The sequence below is a fragment of the Aquarana catesbeiana genome, linkage group LG05, assembly GCF_042186555.1.
Source record: "Aquarana catesbeiana isolate 2022-GZ linkage group LG05, ASM4218655v1, whole genome shotgun sequence".
Taxonomy (NCBI): domain Eukaryota; kingdom Metazoa; phylum Chordata; class Amphibia; order Anura; family Ranidae; genus Aquarana; species Aquarana catesbeiana.
The window spans coordinates 651,190,244-651,206,509 of NC_133328.1; the positions used below are offsets into that span (position 1 = coordinate 651,190,244).

General features: G+C 60.0%; 1 protein-coding gene across 1 annotated transcript in view; it reads left to right on the top strand.

The window, feature by feature from the left end:
- The first annotated feature begins 299 nt into the window (after positions 1-299).
- AOC1 (amine oxidase copper containing 1) overlaps positions 300-16,266 on the top strand; it is a 43,289-nt gene continuing 27,322 nt past the window's right edge. Inside the window, 1 exon segment of the mRNA XM_073632569.1 lies at positions 300-388. The gene's annotated coding sequence lies outside the window, so the exon portion shown is untranslated.

A 16,266-nucleotide genomic window follows, 5' to 3' on the forward strand; every position in this document is an offset into this window, starting at 1 on the left:
AATGAACCCCTTTACACAGGATGTGGCCCCCCGTGTTCCTTTCACTGTGAAGTCTGACGGACGCTGCAGCCTTTCTGTCTGGCATGGGCCCCGGGGTCCCCCGGCCGGTGTCCTTCCTACATTGTAATCTCTTTCTATAACATATTTCTAATATTCTAACCAAACGTTCCTTATGGAGGATGGGAGACTCGACCCCCACATTTATACCCACAGCACTGGCACAGAGCCAACCAAACTGTCTGGATGTGTGCCCAGAATGAAGGTGTGATGTGTGTCCTCTGCCCCCCTGACACCCTCCAGTCTGTCACCATCCCCCTCCCTCTTCTTCATAAAAAGTTAGCACTGCAATGCTGATAAGAGACACCACAGGAGCCGGATCTGCAGAAAGGTGAATTATTCCATCCGCTCCGCACAACCTGCACTGCTACCTATATACCCCCAACACTCTGCTATCTGCCCTACATCCCCTCACCTGTCCATCTCTCACTACCCCTCACCTGTCCATCTACCCCACTCACCTCACCTGTCCATCTCCCCCACTACCCCTCACCTGTCCATCTCCCCCACTACCCCTCACCTGTCCATCTACCCCACTACCCCTCACCTGTCCATCTCCCCCACTACCCCTCACCTGTCCATCTCCCCCACTCCCCTCACCTGTCCATCTCCCCCACTACACCTCACCTGTCCATCTCCCCCACTACACCTCACCTGTCCATCTCCCCCACTACACCTCACCTGTCCATCTCCCCCACTACCCCTCACCTGTCCATCTCCCCCACTACACCTCACCTGTCCATCTCCCCCACTACCCCTCACCTGTCCATCTCCCCCACTACCCCTCACCTGTCCATCTCCCCCACTACCCCTCACCTGTCCATCTCCCCCACTACACCTCACCTGTCCATCTCCCCCACTACCCCTCACCTGTCCATCTCCCCCACTACACCTCACCTGTCCATCTCCCCCACTACACCTCACCTGTCCATCTCTCACTACCCCTCACCTGTCCATCTCCCCCACTACCCCTCACCTGTCCATCTCCCCCACTACCCCTCACCTGTCCATCTCCCCCACTACACCTCACCTGTCCATCTCCCCCACTACCCCTCACCTGTCCATCTCCCCCACTACACCTCACCTGTCCATCTCCCCCACTAGCCCTCACCTGTCCATCTCCCCCACTACCCCTCACCTGTCCATCTCCCCCACTACCCCTCACCTGTCCATCTCCCCCACTACCCCTCACCTGTCCATCTCCCCCACTACCCCTCACCTGTCCATCTCCCCCACTACTCTTCACCTGTCCATCTCTCACTACCCCTCACCTGTCCATCTCCCCCACTACACCTCACCTGTCCATCTCCCCCACTACACCTCACCTGTCCATCTCCCCCACTACTCTTCACCTGTCCATCTCTCACTACCCCTCACCTGTCCATCTCCCCCACTACACCTCACCTGTCCATCTCCCCCACTACCCCTCACCTGTCCATCTCCCCCACTACACCTCACCTGTCCATCTCCCCCACTACCCCTCACCTGTCCATCTCCCCCACTACACCTCACCTGTCCATCTCCCCCACTACCCCTCACCTGTCCATCTCTCCCACTACCCCTCACCTGTCCATCTCCCCCACTACCCCTCACCTGTCCATCTCCCCCACTACCCCTCACCTGTCCATCTCCCCCACTACCCCTCACCTGTCTATCTTCCCCACTACCCCTCACCTGTCCATCTCCCCCACTACACCTCAAGTGTCCATCTCCCCCACTACCCCTCACCTGTCCATCTCCCCCACTAGCCCCCACCTGTCAATCTCCCCCACTACCCCTCACCTGTCCATCTCCCCCACTACCCCTCACCTGTCCATCTCCCCCACTCACCTCACCTGTCCATCTCCCCCACTACATCTCACCTGTCCATCTCCCCCACTACACCTCACCTGTCCATCTCCCCGACTACCCCTCACCTGTCCATCTCCCCCACTACCCCTCACCTGTCCATCTACCCCACTACACCTCACCTGTCCATCTCCCCCGCTAGCCCTCACCTGTCCATCTCCCCCACTACCCCTCACCTGTCCATCTCTCACTACCCCTCACCTGTCCATCTCCCCCACTCCCCTCACCTGTCCATCTCCCCCACTACCCCTCACCTGTCCATCTCCCCCACTACCCCTCACCTGTCCATCTCCCCCACTACCCCTCACCTGTCCATCTCTCCCACTAGCCCCCACCTGTCAATCTCCCCCACTACCCCTCACCTGTCCATCTCCCCCACTACCCCTCACCTGTCCATCTCCCCCACTACCCCTCACCTGTCCATCTCCCCCACTCACCTCACCTGTCCATCTCCCCCACTACCCCTCATCTGTCCATCTCCACCACTCACCTCACCTGTCCATCTCCCCCACTACCCCTCACCTGTCCATCTCCCCCACTACCCCTCACCTGTCCATCTACCCCACTACCCCTCACCTGTCCATCTCCCCCACTTCCCTCACCTGTCCATCTCCCCCACTACCCCTCACCTGTCCATCTCCCCCACTACCCCTCACCTGTCCATCTCCCCCACTACACCTCACCTGTCCATCTCCCCCACTCCCCCTCACCTGTCCATCTCCCCCACTACCCCTCACCTGTCCATCTACCCCACTACCCCTCACCTGTCCATCTCCCCCACTACCCCTCACCTGTCCATCTCCCCCACTCCCCTCACCTGTCTATCTCCCCCACTCACCTCACCTGTCCATCTCCCCCACTACCCCTCACCTGTCCATCTCCCCCACTACCCCTCACCTGTCCATCTACCCCACTACACCTCACATGTCCATCTCCCCCACTACCCCTCACCTGTCCATCTCCCCCACTACCCCTCACCTGTCCATCTACCCCACTACCCCTCACCTGTCCATCTCCCCCACTACCCCTCACCTGTCCATCTCCCCCACTCCCCTCACCTGTCCATCTCCCCCACTCACCTCACCTGTCCATCTCCCCCACTACCCCTCACCTGTCCATCTCCCCCACTCCCCTCACCTGTCCATCTCCCCCACTACCCCTCACCTGTCCATCTCCCTCACCTGTCCATCTCCCCCACTACCCCTCACCTGTCCATCTCTCACTCCCCCTCACCTGTCCATCTCCCCCACTACCCCTCACCTGTCCATCTCCCCCACTACCCCTCACCTGTCCATCTCCCCCACTACCCCTCACCTGTCCATCTCCCCCACTACCCCTCACCTGTCCATCTCCCCCACTACCCCTCACCTGTCCATCTCCCCCACTACCCCTCACCTGTCCATCTCCCCCACTACCCCTCACCTGTCCATCTACCCCACTACCCCTCACCTGTCCATCTCCCCCACTACCCCTCACCTGTCCATCTCCCCCACTCCCCTCACCTGTCCATCTCCCCCACTCACCTCACCTGTCCATCTCCCCCACTACCCCTCACCTGTCCATCTCCCCCACTACCCCTCACCTGTCCATCTACCCCACTACACCTCACATGTCCATCTCCCCCACTACCCCTCACCTGTCCATCTCTCACTACCCCTCACCTGTCCATCTCCCCCACTCCCCTCACCTGTCATTCTCCCCCACTACCCCTCACCTGTCCATCTCCCTCACCTGTCCATCTCCCCCACTACCCCTCACCTGTCCATCTCTCACTCCCCCTCACCTGTCCATCTCCCCCACTACCCCTCACCTGTCCATCTCCCCCACTACCCCTCACCTGTCCATCTCCCCCACTACCCCTCACCAGTCCATCTCTCACTCCCCCTCACCTGTCCATCTCCCCCACTACCCCTCACCTGTCCATCTCCCCCACTACCCCTCACCTGTCCATCTCCCCCACTACACCTCACATGTCCATCTACCCCACTACACCTCACATGTCCATCTCCCCCACTACCCCTCACCTGTCCATCTACCCCACTACACCTCACATGTCCATCTCCCCCACTACCCCTCACCTGTCCATCTCTCACTACCCCTCACCTGTCCATCTCCCCCACTCCCCTCACCTGTCCATCTCCCCCACTACCCCTCACCTGTCCATCTCCCTCACCTGTCCATCTCCCCCACTACCCCTCACCTGTCCATCTCTCACTCCCCCTCACCTGTCCATCTCCCCCACTACCCCTCACCTGTCCATCTCCCCCACTACCCCTCACCTGTCCATCTCCCCCACTACCCCTCACCTGTCCATCTCCCCCACTACCCCTCACCTGTCCATCTACCCCACTACACCTCACCTGTCCATCTCCCCCACTACCCCTCACCTGTCCATCTCCCCCACTACCCCTCACCTGTCCATCTCCCCCACTACCCCTCACCTGTCCATCTACCCCACTACCCCTCACCTGTCCATCTCCCCCACTACCCCTCACCTGTCCATCTCCCCCACTCCCCTCACCTGTCCATCTCCCCCACTCACCTCACCTGTCCATCTCCCCCACTACCCCTCACCTGTCCATCTCCCCCACTACCCCTCACCTGTCCATCTACCCCACTACACCTCACATGTCCATCTCCCCCACTACCCCTCACCTGTCCATCTCTCACTACCCCTCACCTGTCCATCTCCCCCACTCCCCTCACCTGTCCATCTCCCCCACTACCCCTCACCTGTCCATCTCCCTCACCTGTCCATCTCCCCCACTACCCGTCACCTGTCCATCTCCCCCACTACCCCTCACCTGTCCATCTCCCCCACTACCCCTCACCTGTCCATCTCCCCCACTACCCCTCACCTGTCTATCTTCCCCACTACCCCTCACCTGTCCATCTCCCCCACTACACCTCAAGTGTCCATCTCCCCCACTACCCCTCACCTGTCCATCTCCCCCACTAGCCCCCACCTGTCAATCTCCCCCACTACCCCTCACCTGTCCATCTCCCCCACTACCCCTCACCTGTCCATCTCCCCCACTCACCTCACCTGTCCATCTCCCCCACTACATCTCACCTGTCCATCTCCCCCACTACACCTCACCTGTCCATCTCCCCGACTACCCCTCACCTGTCCATCTCCCCCACTACCCCTCACCTGTCCATCTACCCCACTACACCTCACCTGTCCATCTCCCCCGCTAGCCCTCACCTGTCCATCTCCCCCACTACCCCTCACCTGTCCATCTCTCACTACCCCTCACCTGTCCATCTCCCCCACTCCCCTCACCTGTCCATCTCCCCCACTACCCCTCACCTGTCCATCTCCCCCACTACCCCTCACCTGTCCATCTCCCCCACTACCCCTCACCTGTCCATCTCTCCCACTAGCCCCCACCTGTCAATCTCCCCCACTACCCCTCACCTGTCCATCTCCCCCACTACCCCTCACCTGTCCATCTCCCCCACTACCCCTCACCTGTCCATCTCCCCCACTCACCTCACCTGTCCATCTCCCCCACTACCCCTCATCTGTCCATCTCCCCCACTCACCTCACCTGTCCATCTCCCCCACTACCCCTCACCTGTCCATCTCCCCCACTACCCCTCACCTGTCCATCTACCCCACTACCCCTCACCTGTCCATCTCCCCCACTTCCCTCACCTGTCCATCTCCCCCACTACCCCTCACCTGTCCATCTCCCCCACTACCCCTCACCTGTCCATCTCCCCCACTACACCTCACCTGTCCATCTCCCCCACTCCCCCTCACCTGTCCATCTCCCCCACTACCCCTCACCTGTCCATCTACCCCACTACCCCTCACCTGTCCATCTCCCCCACTACCCCTCACCTGTCCATCTCCCCCACTCCCCTCACCTGTCCATCTCCCCCACTCACCTCACCTGTCCATCTCCCCCACTACCCCTCACCTGTCCATCTCCCCCACTACCCCTCACCTGTCCATCTACCCCACTACACCTCACATGTCCATCTCCCCCACTACCCCTCACCTGTCCATCTCCCCCACTACCCCTCACCTGTCCATCTACCCCACTACCCCTCACCTGTCCATCTCCCCCACTACCCCTCACCTGTCCATCTCCCCCACTCCCCTCACCTGTCCATCTCCCCCACTCACCTCACCTGTCCATCTCCCCCACTACCCCTCACCTGTCCATCTCCCCCACTCCCCTCACCTGTCCATCTCCCCCACTACCCCTCACCTGTCCATCTCCCTCACCTGTCCATCTCCCCCACTACCCCTCACCTGTCCATCTCTCACTCCCCCTCACCTGTCCATCTCCCCCACTACCCCTCACCTGTCCATCTCCCCCACTACCCCTCACCTGTCCATCTCCCCCACTACCCCTCACCTGTCCATCTCCCCCACTACCCCTCACCTGTCCATCTCCCCCACTACACCTCACATGTCCATCTACCCCACTACACCTCACATGTCCATCTCCCCCACTACCCCTCACCTGTCCATCTACCCCACTACACCTCACATGTCCATCTCCCCCACTACCCCTCACCTGTCCATCTCTCACTACCCCTCACCTGTCCATCTCCCCCACTCCCCTCACCTGTCCATCTCCCCCACTACCCCTCACCTGTCCATCTCCCTCACCTGTCCATCTCCCCCACTACCCCTCACCTGTCCATCTCTCACTCCCCCTCACCTGTCCATCTCCCCCACTACCCCTCACCTGTCCATCTCCCCCACTACCCCTCACCTGTCCATCTCCCCCACTACCCCTCACCTGTCCATCTACCCCACTCCCCTCACCTGTCCATCTCCCCCACTCCCCTCACCTGTCCATCTCCCCCACTACCCCTCACCTGTCCATCACCCCCACTACCCCTCACCTGTCCATCTCCCCCACTACCCCTCACCTGTCCATCACCCCCACTACACCTCACCTGTCCATCTCTCACTACCCCTCACCTGTCCATCTGCCCCACTCCCCTCACCTGACCATCTACCCCACTCCCCTCACCTGTCCATCTGCCCCACTCCCCTCACCTGTCCATCTACCCCACTACCCCTCACCTGTCCATCTCCCACTCCCCCTCACCTGTCCATCTCCCCCACTACACCTCACCTGTCCATCTCCCCCACTACCCCTCACCTGTCCATCTCCCCCACTACCCCTCACCTGTCCATCTCCCCCACTACACCTCACCTGTCCATCTCCCCCACTACCCCTCACCTGTCCATCTCCCCCACTACCCCTCACCTGTCCATCTACCCCACTACACCTCACCTGTCCATCTCCCCCACTACCCCTCACCTGTCCATCTCCCCCACTACCCCTCACCTGTCCATCTCCCCCACTACCCCTCACCTGTCCATCTCCCCCACTACCCCTCACCTGTCCATCTACCCCACTACCCCTCACCTGTCCATCTCCCCCACTACCCCTCACCTGTCCATCTCCCCCACTCCCCTCACCTGTCCATCTCCCCCACTCACCTCACCTGTCCATCTCCCCCACTACCCCTCACCTGTCCATCTCCCCCACTACCCCTCACCTGTCCATCTACCCCACTACACCTCACATGTCCATCTCCCCCACTACCCCTCACCTGTCCATCTCTCACTACCCCTCACCTGTCCATCTCCCCCACTCCCCTCACCTGTCCATCTCCCCCACTACCCCTCACCTGTCCATCTCCCTCACCTGTCCATCTCCCCCACTACCCGTCACCTGTCCATCTCCCCCACTCCCCTCACCTGTCCATCTCCCCCACTCCCCTCACCTGTCCATCTCCCCCACTACCCCTCACCTGTCCATCTCCCCCACTACCCCTCACCTGTCCATCTCCCCCACTACTCTTCACCTGTCCATCTCTCACTACCCCTCACCTGTCCATCTCCCCCACTACACCTCACCTGTCCATCTCCCCCACTACACCTCACCTGTCCATCTCCCCCACTACTCTTCACCTCTCCATCTCTCACTACCCCTCACCTGTCCATCTCCCCCACTACACCTCACCTGTCCATCTCCCCCACTACCCCTCACCTGTCCATCTCCCCCACTACACCTCACCTGTCCATCTCCCCCACTACCCCTCACCTGTCCATCTCCCCCACTACACCTCACCTGTCCATCTCCCCCACTACCCCTCACCTGTCCATCTCTCCCACTACCCCTCACCTGTCCATCTCCCCCACTACACCTCACCTGTCCATCTCCCCCACTACCCCTCACCTGTCCATCTCCCCCACTACCCCTCTCCTGTCCATCTCCCCCACTACACCTCACCTGTCCATCTCCCCCACTACCCCTCACCTGTCCATCTCCCCCACTACACCTCACCTGTCCATCTCCCCCACTTCCCTCACCTGTCCATCTCCCCCACTACCCCTCACCTGTCCATCTACCCCACTACCCCTCACCTGTCCATCTCCCCCACTCCCCCTCACCTGTCCATCTCCCTCACCTGTCCATCTCCCCCACTACACCTCACCTGTCCATCTACCCCACTACCCCTCACCTGTCCATCTACCCCACTCCCCTCACCTGTCCATCTCCCCCACTCCCCTCACCTGTCCATCTCCCCCACTACCCCTCACCTGTCCATCACCCCCACTACCCCTCACCTGTCCATCTCCCCCACTACCCCTCACCTGTCCATCACCCCCACTACACCTCACCTGTCCATCTCTCACTACCCCTCACCTGTCCATCTGCCCCACTCCCCTCACCTGACCATCTACCCCACTCCCCTCACCTGTCCATCTGCCCCACTCCCCTCACCTGTCCATCTACCCCACTACCCCTCACCTGTCCATCTCCCACTCCCCCTCACCTGTCCATCTCCCCCACTACACCTCACCTGTCCATCTCCCCCACTACCCCTCACCTGTCCATCTCCCCCACTACCCCTCACCTGTCCATCTCCCCCACTACACCTCACCTGTCCATCTCCCCCACTACCCCTCACCTGTCCATCTCCCCCACTACCCCTCACCTGTCCATCTCCCCCACTACCCCTCACCTGTCCATCTCCCCCACTACACCTCACCTGTCCATCTCCCCCACTACCCCTCACCTGTCCATCTCCCCCACTACACCTCACCTGTCCATCTCCCCCACTACCCCTCACCTGTCCATCTACCCCACTACCCCTCACCTGTCCATCTCCCCCACTACCCCTCACCTGTCCATCTCCCCCACTACACCTCACCTGTCCATCTCCCCCACTACACCTCACCTGTCCATCTCCCCCACTACCCCTCACCTGTCCATCTCCCCCACTACCCCTAACCTGTCCATCTCCCCCACTACACCTCACCTGTCCATCTCCCCCACTACCCCTCACCTGTCCATCTACCCCACTACACCTCACCTGTCCATCTACCCCATTCCCCCTCACCTGTCCATCTCTCACTACCCCTCACCTGTCCATCTACCCCACTACACCTCACATGTCCATCCACCCCACTACCCCTCACCTGTCCATCTCCCCCACTACACCTCACCTGTCCATCTACCCCACTACCCCTCACCTGTCCATCTCCCCCACTACACCTCACCTGTCCATCTGCCCCACTACACCTCACCTGTCCATCTCCCCCACTACACCTCACCTGTCCATCTCCCCCACTACCCCTCACCTGTCCATCTACCCCACTACCCCTCACCTGTCCATCTCCCACTCCCCCTCACCTGTCCATCTCCCCCACTCCCCCTCACCTGTCCATCTCCCTCACCTGTCCATCTCCCCCACTACACCTCACCTGTCCATCTCCCCCACTACACCTCACCTGTCCATCTCCCCCACTACCCCTCACCTGTCCATCTACCCCACTACCCCTCACCTGTCCATCTCCCCCACTACACCTCACTGTCCATCTACCCCACTACCCCTCACCTGTCCATCTCCCCCACTGCACCTCACCTGTCCATCTCCCCCACTACCCCTCACCTGTCCATCTACCCCACTACCCCTCACCTGTCCATCTACCCCACTACACCTCACCTGTCCATCTCCCCCACTACCCCTCACCTGTCCATCTCCCCACTACACCTCACCTGTCCATCTGCCCCACTACACCTCACCTGTCCATCTACCCCACTCCCCTCACCTGTCCATCTCCCCCACTACCCCTCACCTGTCCATCTCCCCCACTAGCCCTCACCTGTCCATCTCCCTCACTACACCTCACCTGTCCATCTCCCCCACTACCCCTCACTTGTCCATCTACCCCACTACATCTCACCTGTCCATCTCCCCCACTACCCCTCACCTGTCCATCTCCCCCACTACCCCTCACCTGTCCATCTACCCCACTCCCCCTCACCTGTCCATCTCCCCACTACACCTCACCTGTCCATCTCTCACTCCCCCTCACCTGTCCATCTACCCCACTACCCCTCACCTGTCCATCTCTCACTACCCTTCACCTGTCCATCTCCCCAACTACACCTCACCTGTCCATCTACCCCACTCCCCTCACCTGTCCATCTCCCCCACTCCCCTCACCTGTCCATCTGCCCCACTACCCCTCACCTGTCATTCTCTCACTACCCCTCACCTGTCCATCTCCCCAACTACACCTCACCTATCCATCTACCCCACTCCCCTCACCTGTCCATCTCCCCAACTACACCTCACCTGTCCATTTACCCCACTCCCCTCACCTGTCCATCTACCCCACTACCCCTCACCTGTCCATCTACCCCACTCCCCCTCACCTGTCCATCTACCCCACACCTGTCCATCTCCCCCACTACCCCTCACCTGTCCATCTACCCAACTCCCCTCACCTGTCCATCTCCCCATCTACACCTCACCTGTCCATCTACCCCACACCTGTCCATCTCCCCCACTACACCTCACCTGTCCATCTACCCCACACCTGTCCATCTCCCCCACTACCCCTCACCTGTCCATCTACCCCACACCTGTCCATCTCCCCCACTACCCCTCACCTGTCCATCTACTCCTCACCTGTCCATCTCCCCCACTACACCTCAAGTGTCCATCTCCCCCACTTCTCCTCACCTGTCCATCTCCCCACTACCCCTTACCTGTCCATCTCCCCCAATCCCCTCACCTGTCCATCTCCCCCACTACTCCTCACCTGTCCATCTCCCCCACTACCCCTCACCTGTCCATCTCCCACTCCCCCTCACCTGTCCATCTCCCCCACTCCCCCTCACCTGTCCATCTCCCTCACCTGTCCATCTCCCCCACTAGCCCTCACCTGTCCATCTCCCCCACTCCCCCTCACCTGTCCATCTCCCTCACCTGTCCATCTCCCCCACTAGCCCTCACCTGTCCATCTCCCCCACAACCCCTCACCTGTCCATCTCCCCCATTACCCCTCACCTGTCCATCTCCCCCACTACACCTCACCTGTCCATCTCCCCCACTAGCCCTCACCTGTCCATCTCCCCCACTAGCCCTCACCTGTCCATCTCCCCACTACACCTCACCTGTCCATCTCCCCCACTACACCTCACCTGTTCATCTCCCCCCTTACTCTTTACCTGTCCATCTACCCCACTACCCCTCACCTGTCCATCTCCCCCACTACACCTCACCTGTCCATCTCCCCCACTACACCTCACCTGTCCATCTCCCCCACTACCCCTCACCTTTCCATCTCCCCCACTCCCCTCACCTGTCCATCTCCCCCACTACCCCTCACCTTTCCATCTCCCCCACTCCCCTCACCTGTCCATCTCCCCCACTACCCCTCACCTTTCCATCTCCCCCACTCCCCTCACCTGTCAATCTACCCCACTACCCCTCACCTGTCCATCTCCCCCACTACCCCTCACCTGTCCATCTCCCCCACTCCCCCTCACCTGTCCATCTCCCCCACTACACCTCACCTGTCTATCTTCCCCACTACCCCTCACCTGTCCATCTCCCCCACTACACCTCAAGTGTCCATCTCCCCCACTACCCCTCACCTGTCCATCTCTCCCACTAGCCCTCACCTGTCCATCTCTCCCACTAGCCCCCACCTGTCAATCTCCCCCACTACCCCTCACCTGTCCATCTCCCCCACTACCCCTCACCTGTCCATCTCCCCCACTACCCCTCACCTGTCCATCTCCCCCACTTCCCCTCACCTGTCCATCTCCACCACTACCCCTTACCTGTCCACTCTCCCCCAATCCCCTCACCTGTCCATCTCCCCACTACTCCTCACCTGTCCATCTCCCCCACTACCCCTGACCTATCCATCTCCCACTCCCCCTCACCTGTCCATCTCCCCCACTCCCCCTCACCTGTCCATCTCCCTCACCTGTCCATCTCCTCCACTAGCCCTCACCTGTCCATCTCCCCCACTACCCCTCACCTGTCCATCTCCCCCACTACCCCTCACCTGTCCATCTCCCCCACTACCCCTCACCTGTCCATCTCCCCCACTAGCCCTCACCTGTCCATCTCCCCCACTAGCCCTCACCTGTCCATCTCCCCACTACACCTCACCTGTCCATCTCCCCCACTACGCCTCACCTGTTCATCTCCCCCACTACTCTTTACCTGTTCATCTACCCCACTACCCCTCACCTGTCCATCTCCTCCACTACCCCTCACCTGTCCATCTCCCCCACTACACCTCACCTGTCCATCTCCCCCACTTCCCCTCACCTGTCCATCTCCCCCACTTCCCCTCACCTGTCCATCTCCCCCACTACACCTCACCTGTTTATCTTCCCCACTACCCCTTACCTGCCCATCTCCCCCAATCCCCTCACCTGTCCATCTCCCCCACTAATCCTCGCCTGTCCATCTCCCCCACTACCCCTCACCTGTCCATCTTCCACTCCCACTCACCTGCCCATCTCCCCCACTACCCCTCACCTGTTCATTCCCCCCACTAGCCCTCACCTGTCCATCTCCCCCACTACCCCTCACCTGTCCATCTCCCCCACTTCCCCTCACCTGTCCATCTCCCCCACTAGCCCTCACCTGTCCATCTCCCCCCGCTATCCCTTACCTGTCTATCTCCCCCACTACCCCTCACCTGTCCATCTCCCCCACTACCCCTCACCTGTCCATCTCCCCCACTACCCCTCACCTGTCCATCTCCCCCCGCTATCCCTTACCTGTCTATCTCCCCCACTACCCCTCACCTGTCCATCTACCCCACTACCCCTCACCTGTCCATCTCCCCCACTACCCCTCACCTGTCCATCTACACCACTACCCCTCACCTGTCCATCTCCCCCACTCCCCTCACCTGTCCATCTACCCCACTACCCCTCACCTGTCAATCTACCCCACTACCCCTCACCTGTCCATCTCCCCCACTGCCCCTCACCTGTCCATCTCCCCCACTCCCCCTCACCTGTCCATCTCCCCCACTACACCTCACCTGTCTATCCTCCCCACTACCCCTCACCTGTCCATCTCCCCCACTACACCTCAAGTGTCCATCTCCCCCACTACCCCTCACCTGTCCATCTCTCCCACTAGCCCTCACCTGTCCATCTCTCCCACTAGCCCCCACCTGTCAATCTCCCCCACTACCCCTCACCTGTCCATCTCCCCCACTACCCCTCACCTGTCCATCTCCCCCACTACCCCTCACCTGTCCATCTCCCCCACTTCCCCTCACCTGTCCATCTCCCCCACTACCCCTTACCTGTCCATCTCCCCCAATCCCCTCACCTGTCTATCTCCCCACTACTCCTCACCTGTCCATCTCCCCCACTACCCTTCACCTGTCCATCTCCCACTCCCCCTCACCTGTCCATCTCCCCCACTCCCCCTCACCTGTCCATCTCCCTCACCTGTCCATCTCCCCCACTAGCCCTCACCTGTCCATCTCCCCCACTACCCCTCACCTGTCCATCTCCCCCACTACCCCTCACCTGTCCATCTCCCCCACTAGCCCTCACCTGTCCATCTCCCCCACTAGCCCTCACCTGTCCATCTCCCCCACTAGCCCTCACCTGTCCATCTCCCCACTACACCTTACCTGTCCATCTCCCCCACTACGCCTCACCTGTTCATCTCCCCCACTACTCTTTACCTGTCCATCTACCCCACTACCCCTCACCTGTCCATCTCCTCCACTACCCCTCACCTGTCCATCTCCCCCACTACACCTCACCTGTCCATCTCCCCCACTTCCCCTCACCTGTCCATCTCCCCCACTTCCCCTCACCTGTCCATCTCCCCCACTACACCTCACCTGTTTATCTTCCCCACTACCCCTTACCTGCCCATCTCCCCCAATCCCCTCTCCTGTCCATCTCCCCCACTAATCCTCGCCTGTCCATCTCCCCCACTACCCCTCACCTGTCCATCTTCCACTCCCACTCACCTGCCCATCTCCCCCACTACCCCTCACCTGTTCATTCCCCCCACTAGCCCTCACCTGTCCATCTCCCCCACTACCCCTCACCTGTCCATCTCCCCCACTACCCCTCACCTGTCCATCTCCCCCACTAGCCCTCACCTGTCCATCTCCCCCCGCTATCCCTTACCTGTCTATCTCCCCCACTACCCCTCACCTGTCCATCTCCCCCACTACCCCTCACCTGTCCATCTCCCCCACTACCCCTCACCTGTCCATCTCCCCCCGCTATCCCTTACCTGTCTATCTCCCCCACTACCCCTCACCTGTCCATCTACCCCACTACCCCTCACCTGTCCATCTCCCCCACTACCCCTCACCTGTTCATCTCCCACTCCCCCTCACCTGTCCTTCTCCCACTTCCCCTCATCTGTCCATCTCCCCCACTACCCCTCACCTGTCCATCTCCCACTCCCCCTCACCTGTCCATCTCCCCCACTACCCCTCACCTGTCCATTTACCCCACTACCCCTCACCTGTCCATATCCCCAACAACCCCTCACCTGTCCATCTCCCCCACTACACCTCACCTGTCCATCTCCCCCACTACCCCTCACCTGTCCATCTCCCCCACTAGCCCTCACCTGTCCATCTCTCCCCGCTATCCCTTACCTGTCTATCTCCCCCACTACCCCTCACCTGTCCATCTCCCCCACTACCCCTCACCTGTCCATCTCCCCCACTACCCCTCACCTGTCCATCTCCCCCCGCTATCCCTTACCTGTCTATCTCCCCCACTACCCCTCACCTGTCCATCTACCCCACTACCCCTCACCTGTCCATCTCCCCCACTACCCCTCACCTGTTCATCTCCCACTCCCCCTCACCTGTCCTTCTCCCACTTCCCCTCATCTGTCCATCTCCCCCACTACCCCTCACCTGTCCATCTCCCACTTCCCCTCACCTGTCCATTTACCCCACTACCCCTCACCTGTCCATATCCCCAACAACCCCTCACCTGTCCATCTCCCCCACTACGCCTCACCTGTCCATCTCCCCCACTACCCCTCACCTGTCCATCACCCCCACTACCCCTCACCTGTCCATCATCACCTCCACTAAACCTCACCTGTCCATCTCCCCCATTCCCCTCACCTGTCCATTTACCCCCCGACCCCTCACCTGTCCATCTCCCCCACTACACCTCACCTGTCCATCTCCCCTACTCCCCTATGGTGTATGGTGAGGATGTATGAGGAGGGTGTATGGTGAGGATGTATGAGGAGGGTGTATGGTGAGGATGTATGAGGAGGGTGTATGGTGAGGATGTATGAGGAGGGTGTATGGTGAGGATGTATGAGGAGGGTGTATGGTGAGGATGTATGAGACGGGTGTATGGTGAAGGGTGTATGAGGAGGGTGTATGGTGAGGATGTATGAGGAGGGTATATGGTGAGGATGTATGAGGATACATCCTCACCATACACCCTTCTCATACATCCTCACCATACACCCTCCTCATACACCCTTCACCATACACCCGTCTCATACATCCTCACCATACACCCTCCTCATACATCCTCACCATACACCCTCCTCATACATCCTCACCATACACCCTCCTCATACATCCTCACCATACACCCTCCTCATACATCCTCACCATACACCCTCCTCATACCCTCACCATATACCCTCCTCATACCCTCATCATACACCCTCCTCATACCCTCATCATACACCCTCCTCATACATCCTCACCATACACCCTCCTCATACATCCTCACCATACACCCTCCTCATACATCCTCACCATACACCCTCCTCATACCCTCATCATACACCCTCCTCATACCCTCACCATACACCCTCCTCATACCCTCACCATACACCCTCCTCATACATCCTCACCATACACCCTCCTCATACCCTCACCATACACCCTCCTCATACATCCTCACCATACACCCTCCTCATACCCTCACCATATACCCTCCTCATACATCCTCACCATACACCCTCCTCATACATCCTCACCATACACCCTCCTCATTCCCTCACCATATACCCTCCTCATACCCACAC